The following is a 6,604-nucleotide window of genomic DNA, read 5'->3' as shown; positions in this document are numbered from 1 at the left end:
AGAGAACCAGTGGAGCTGGCTCTGGAGAGGAGTCCCAAAGAGAAGGGGCAGTTCAAAACTGGAGGAGTCAAGAACGGTGCGGTGGCAGGCCTGTGAATCCCTCAGGATTTCCAAGGCCCCAGGCTTCGGAAGTGTTCGTTGAGTTCCTGCTTTGTGCAAATTCTAACTACCAACTAACACCACCACACCTAGCATCACCTGACAACAGTGGACAATTAGGAAGGAGACAGTGCTTCGCAAACTTTAATGTAAACACGAATCTCCTGGAGATCTTAAATTGCAGGTTGTGATTCTGTAGCTTTGGCTGGGATGGGGTCCCATAAGCTGTAGTGCTAACAGGCTCCCAGGTGACGGCAATGCTGTCGTTCCCTCAGCCACACTTTGGGTAGCAAGGCTGTAAGAGATACTGAAAAATCTGATATTATGCCTGGCTTCACAATGTATTCCAGAGGAAATAATATGTGCACATTTTAAAAATGTGCCGTTTAAAAAATTGGCTAACAATGTAAAACAGGACAGAGAGATGATAAATACCAGAAGAATGGTCCAGTTAATCCATATTGGAGGGTCTCCAAAATCACCAGGTATAAGGACATGGAAAATCACTGACCCAGGAGCCCAACAGTTGCGATTTTAGCCAGAACTGTGGGCAAGGTCCTCAATGCCACTGATCCTCTCTTTCCTTATGGCTGGAAAAGGCACACTGATAGTTGTGTGAAGACTAAGAGAGAAGATGTGCAAGCTTTTCAAACTGTAAAATGCTTACAATGGAAAGGTGTCAAATGAGGCCACAGGTATTTAAGAAGTATGGAGTTAAGCTGCTGACAGCTCAGAGGAATGGGGTCAATCAAGTCTGCACAAAAGAAGACAGGCTTCATGGCAGAGGTTAGGATTTTGGACAGATGAAGTAAGGGGTGAAAGGTCATTCCAAGTCAAGGAGTCAGCAGGAACTAAGCAAAGGTGTGAAGTTGGCAACCAGCGTGCCATAAATAAAGGGAAGATTCACTGTCGTACATGGGGTCGCTATGAGTCGGAACCTACTCAAAGGCAGCTAACAACGACAACATGGTGGGGAAGAACAAGACATAAAATGAGGGGTGCGTGTGTGAGGGGGTGCCATAAAGGTAGAATTTTTGAAGGATAATTTACAAAATGATAATACTTTGTGTGCACGGTGCGCTTACTCTTGGGTCTCTTACCGCACCTTCCTCCCCCAGCAAAATGTGAGCTCCTGGACGCAGGTGAGGTGGAGGAGCCTCACCGGGCCAGGCAGCTGGCTGGGCGCCAAGGGTAGCCCAGCTTCTCCGAGGCCTGCGTGGAGTTTGCCAAAGCCTTGCGTGTTTCGCATTTCACCACAAAATATGGAGTCCTCAGGGAAGCAGCGGGTGTTCCCATCACCTAGTACAAAACCTGTCATGTGACAGCGGCTTAACAAATGTTGAAATGAGTAAAAATCTTTTCTCTCGTTCTTGTTTTTATACAGCTATAATCAGGGTATACACACAACTTTTTGTCCTGCTGTTTTTTCACTTAACATTGTATGGTAATGTCCCTGTTGTTGTTATGTGGGCTTTATTTTTTTCTAACTTTTTTTTTTTTATTTCAAACCTATGGAAAGTTGAAAGAAAGTACAGTGGGAAGCTTTATGACTTTCACCTAGATTCGCTGCTTTTGCTTTATCCCTCTCTCACGTTGCTAGACCATTTGATGCAAATTGCAAACATCATGACATTGCAGCTCTAAATACTTACCTAGAATCAGGAATTTTTGAAACCCTGGCAGTGTAGTGGTTAAGGCCTGTGGCTGCTAACCAAAATGTTGGCAGTTCAAATCTAACTAGTGCTGCTTGGAAACTCTATGTGGCAGTTCTACTCTGTCCTATAGTGTCGTTGCGATGAGTTGATGGCCATGGGTTTATGAGGCCACCAGACCATTATCACATGAAGGAAATTTAACAGTAATTCGATGGTATTATCTATTATATAGTCCATATTTAATTTTTTTCATTTTTCCCCAAAATGCCTTTTAATAGTGTTTTTTTTTTTCCATTTCAGTATTCAATCAAGGTTTACCCATTGCAGTTGGTTGCTAAGTTTCTTTAGTTTCCATTGATCTTGAATAGTCTCTTATATTTTTGTTGCTAGCTAATTTTTCATGACATTGATTGTTTTGAAGCACCCAGGCCAGTTGTTGTGTAGAACGCCCCACATTCTAGGTTTTTTCCATAGTTTTCTTATGATTAGATTCAGGTTTAAACATCTTTGAATAGGTGATATTGTGGACTTCCCAGTGTGTCACGTTGACAGGTCTATTATGCCCATTTGTGCCTTTAATGATGACTCTAGGCTCAATCACTTGGTTAAGCTGGAGCCGACCCGATCTTTCCACTTCATAACTTAATCTGTGGGACGGTATAATAAGAACTTTTAACTATTCACTCCCAACAACTGTTTACCCAATGGTTTTAGACTCCACTGACGATCTATGCTTACATTTGCAAGGGTAGGGGGTGTTGCAAAATGGTGAATTTCTAATTCTATAATTTCTTCTGCATTTATTAGTTGGCATTCTTCTGTAAAGAAGAGATTTCTCCCCCTACCCCTACTTCTTTCTCTCTCATCACCATGGACTCAAGAATCCTTTTTTTTATTCAATGTGATATAATTCATTATCATCATTAATCTTTTTGATCCTCAAATTGCCCCAAATTTGGCCAATAGGAGCCTTTTCTAGAGGCCTCTATGTCCTTTTGATTCGGTCCCATCAATATTTAAGAACTTACTTGTTTTCTGATGTAAGATATCCCCAGATCTATAATCAGTCATTTCTCTAAAGGCCTCTTACTCCTTTTAATGGTATTTGAATTTTGGTTTTATACTTTTAAAATGGCTTTTTAATATCTTGCCAAATTAACATACCTTAGTGTAGTTTAACATTACCTTACTGTTGAGTATTTAGGCTATTTCCAATCTCCTGTTTTATAAATAACCTGTAATGAGCATCTTTATTCAGATAACTTTTCTAATTTTAGGGCAATTTCCATTGGTGAGATTCCCAAAAGTGGAATTATTGAGACAAAAGGTTTCAACTATTTTCTGATTCTTGATACACGTTACCCACATTGCCCATAATTGCTCTCATGGCAGTCTCAACAATGGCTTCTAAGTGTCAAATCCAACTTTTTTGTCTCATTCCTTTTTCTTTTGAGCTTCTTTGCTGCATCTGAGACTCCTGATCTCTCTCATCTTTGAAACTTTCTTCTCCCAAGCTTTCCCTAAAATAACACTCTCTTGTTTCCTCTTTCAGGCCACATCCTTCTCTTCCCGCCTTAGCTGCTTGTGCATGTCCCAAGGGCCAGTGCTCAGCCCTCTGCTTATCTTCATGGGTGCTGACGGGGTATCTTCACTCCAATTTGCCTGTGTATGCCCAGTCCTGTTCTGAGCTCAGATTCCTCCTGGATTTTGCCTTCTTCTAAGTCTGGTTCTTGCCTTCGGTCTCCAGCCTTGTCTTGGGTCCATCTTTGTCCACAAACTTGCTAGGACAACCGTATCCTAGTACTTCCACATAAGCACTCTGCTCTTTGAGATTCTGAGGTTGCGATAGAGCTTCATTTTGGCCAAATATTGCTTTGGTCAACACGGTATTTAAAAATATTTGAATTCATTGCCAATATTTAAAAATTGGGGGGATTTGCACAAAAAAATGCAGATTGCTGGCTTCTCCTTAAACATCAGAAGATCTGGTACCTTGGACTTATATTCCCATCAATATATTCCCTTATATTCCCAAGCAGAAGATGAGTAGTCCAGGTGCCTTCAGACAAGGCTGCTGAGGCTACATCATCAAAGGCCATATTGCCTGTTGCCATCAAGCTGATTCCAACTCACGGTGACCGCATAGGACAGACTAGAACTGCCCCACAGTGTTTTCAATGCTGTAAATCTTTATGGAAGCAAACTGCCGCATCTTTTCTTCCATGGAGTGGTTCATGGGTTTGAGCTGCTGACCTTTCGGTTAGCAGCCGAGAGCTTAACCACTGTGCCGCCAGGGCTCCAAAGGCCATATAACGCAAATTATCAGCCTTTATTTGTGGTAGTGTGTGTGTAACCACTGACAAGGTTGGATCTGCAGATGCTTTGTTTACTGGGACTGGCGCTTTACTGGTCCTTCCCGTTTCTTTGTGGAGCGCTGCCTCTGGGTCTGAGAGAGTAGTTCTCAGCTTCAGCTTTAATATTGTCCCGAGAATTCCTTGCCATCCACCTCACCTGTGTTTGTATTTTGGATTTGCTTCAGATTAGTGATATTTTGGCCCTACAATTTCTCATTGAGACTCCAAGTCAGTTGCATTTATCATCAACTTTTCTTGCTGTAGAGTTAAGAGGAAAATGAATTATTTCTCCAGGATATGTTCCTGTTGAGGACGGGAGAGGAAAAAATATAGGCCTAGAGAACCACAAGTTACTGGAAAAATGAGAGTGCACATTTTTCTTTTTAGTGCAAGCAGAAACTATCTGATCTGAAAATAACGTGGTTCTGGAGGCATCTCAGAGCTCCTTGAGTAGTGCAGCTGATACTAACCTAAAGGTTGGCTGTTTGAATCCACCCAGTGATGCTGTGGAAGAAAGACCTGGTGATCTTCTTTGAAAAAGTTTGTTGTTAGTCAATTTGTTGTTAGTCAATTTCGACTCATAGAGACCTCATGTGTTACAGAGTAGAACTGCTCCATAGGGTTTTCTTGGCTGTAATCTTAACGGAAGCAGATTGCCAGGCCTTTTCTTCCACGGTACCGCTGGGTGGGTCCAAACTATCTACCTTTAGCTTAGCCGTCCAGCGCAAACTGTTTTTACCACCTAGGGGCCTTCCATAAAGATTACAGACAAGAAAATCCTATGAAGCAGTTCTACTCTGACACACATGGGGTTGCCATGAGTCATAACAGACTCAATAGCAATGGGTTTGGGTTTAGTGTGTGTGTGTGAAAAGAATACAACCTAAGATGCAACCATAAAGAAAACCTGACCACTTCATTCATTTAGGACTTTTTAAAGAAACTTTCATGGGCTTGGTGCTTAGAACACAAACGTGAGTAAGGCTCGGGTCCTGCCTTCAACCCATTTGAATTTTCTAACATTAGTGGTTTGTGACTGAAGCTGATTTCTGGCAGTAAGAGAAGTGAGGGATGGGAGAGTGTCTCAAAAGGGTCTGCCAAGTCAACTCCTTCTTGCCGACTCCAAACGCAGGGTGTGTTCCCATGCCTTCCAACCTGAAATCAAAAGAGAGCTGCTTCCCAGTAGAATCCAGGCTCCAGATCAAAGGTTTTTATGAGTACAGTGAGGAATCACTTTCCCCCATTTTACCAACTTAAACGGGCCCCCACTCCTCCGCAGCCAGGAGCCCGGGCTTGGGGAGAAGAAAGACAGGCCCCGAGGTGGGCGGAAATTGCCTAGCGGCGGTGCTTGCGGTTTCCCGGGGAAGGCAGGCCCGCTCCCAGGGCAAATCTATTCCCCTCCTGTTCTGTCTGACTTGGGGGTAGGCGGAATGGAAAGAAGTGATCATTTATTTGCGGTTTATACAAGAGGCAAGGGGGGGTATATTTACACGCATTTATACATACTGCAATGTTTGTTTATAGGAGGACTGTCATAGGAAGCTGTCTACTGTAAACCGGGCAATAATTGGTGGCTGGGGTGAAGAATGAGAGGAGCCTTACTTTTCGCTGGGCTTAGGTACGTGTATCCCTTATTTGGAGGCCTGGTGGCGCAGTGGTTAAGAGCTTGGCTGCTAACCAAAAGTTGAGTTTTTAAATCCACCAGCTGCTCTTCGGAAATCCTACGGGGCAATTCTACTCTGTCCTATACGGTCGCTGTGAGTAGGAATCCACTCGATGGCAACGGATTATTGTTTATTCAAAAACGAACGACCGAAATTTTAAAAATGCACGGAAAGGAAAAAAAAAACCAGGTCACAGGGGCGCTGTTTTGCTGGTATACAGGTGATAATTTTCACGATTTTCGGGACGGGGTCAAAACTGATCTGAAGCTGTATTCACCGCATAAAACTGAGAATGATTGGAGGTGGCGATCTTCAGTGCGGCTGGGTTTTCAGGGGAAAACGTACATCTGCAAAGGTTCATTTCAAGACAGTGAGTTATTGATACGAGATGCTTTCAGCTAGAAAAAGAGCCGGACCCCTTGCCGTGCCATTGTTCCCACAATGCCGTGACTCGGATTCGAACCGAGGTTGCTGCGGCCACAACGCAGAGTACTAACCACTATACGATCACGGCGAGCTACCGGGGACCTGGAAGACGGTTCCTCTGATTGTCCTCTTCAACAGTTATAGGCCTTCCCAGCCTGTACGTCATTAAAAGGGTGGGGCTCCAAGCCGAGGCCGAGCCCGAGACCGAGAACGCGCAGGCGCGTTGTGCGCTCGCCAGTTAATTGCGTTTGCTCGGGTTTTGGTCTATTAGCCGTCAGCGACAGTAATAAAGCGGTGGGGAGGTGGGCTCCCTGTGAGCGCCCTGGGGGACCGAGGGGAACCGCTTGGGCCTCAGGGATGGGGCTTGCCGGAGCTCGGAGTGTTCACAAGCCGTGTTACTCTCATT

At 44.0% G+C, this 6,604-nt stretch overlaps 1 non-coding gene across 1 annotated transcript; it reads right to left on the bottom strand.

Moving 5' to 3' along the window:
• Positions 1-6,214: 6,214 nt before the first annotated feature.
• On the bottom strand, positions 6,215-6,286 carry TRNAH-GUG (transfer RNA histidin (anticodon GUG)). Its single transcript has one exon. It is a non-coding gene; the product is annotated as a tRNA-His (tRNA).
• Positions 6,287-6,604: the final 318 nt, after the last annotated feature.

Source organism: Loxodonta africana, chromosome 10, assembly GCF_030014295.1.
Source record: "Loxodonta africana isolate mLoxAfr1 chromosome 10, mLoxAfr1.hap2, whole genome shotgun sequence".
Lineage (NCBI taxonomy): Eukaryota > Metazoa > Chordata > Mammalia > Proboscidea > Elephantidae > Loxodonta > Loxodonta africana.
Note: the sequence above shows the minus strand (reverse complement) of the source record. Positions and strands in the feature narration are given on the sequence as shown.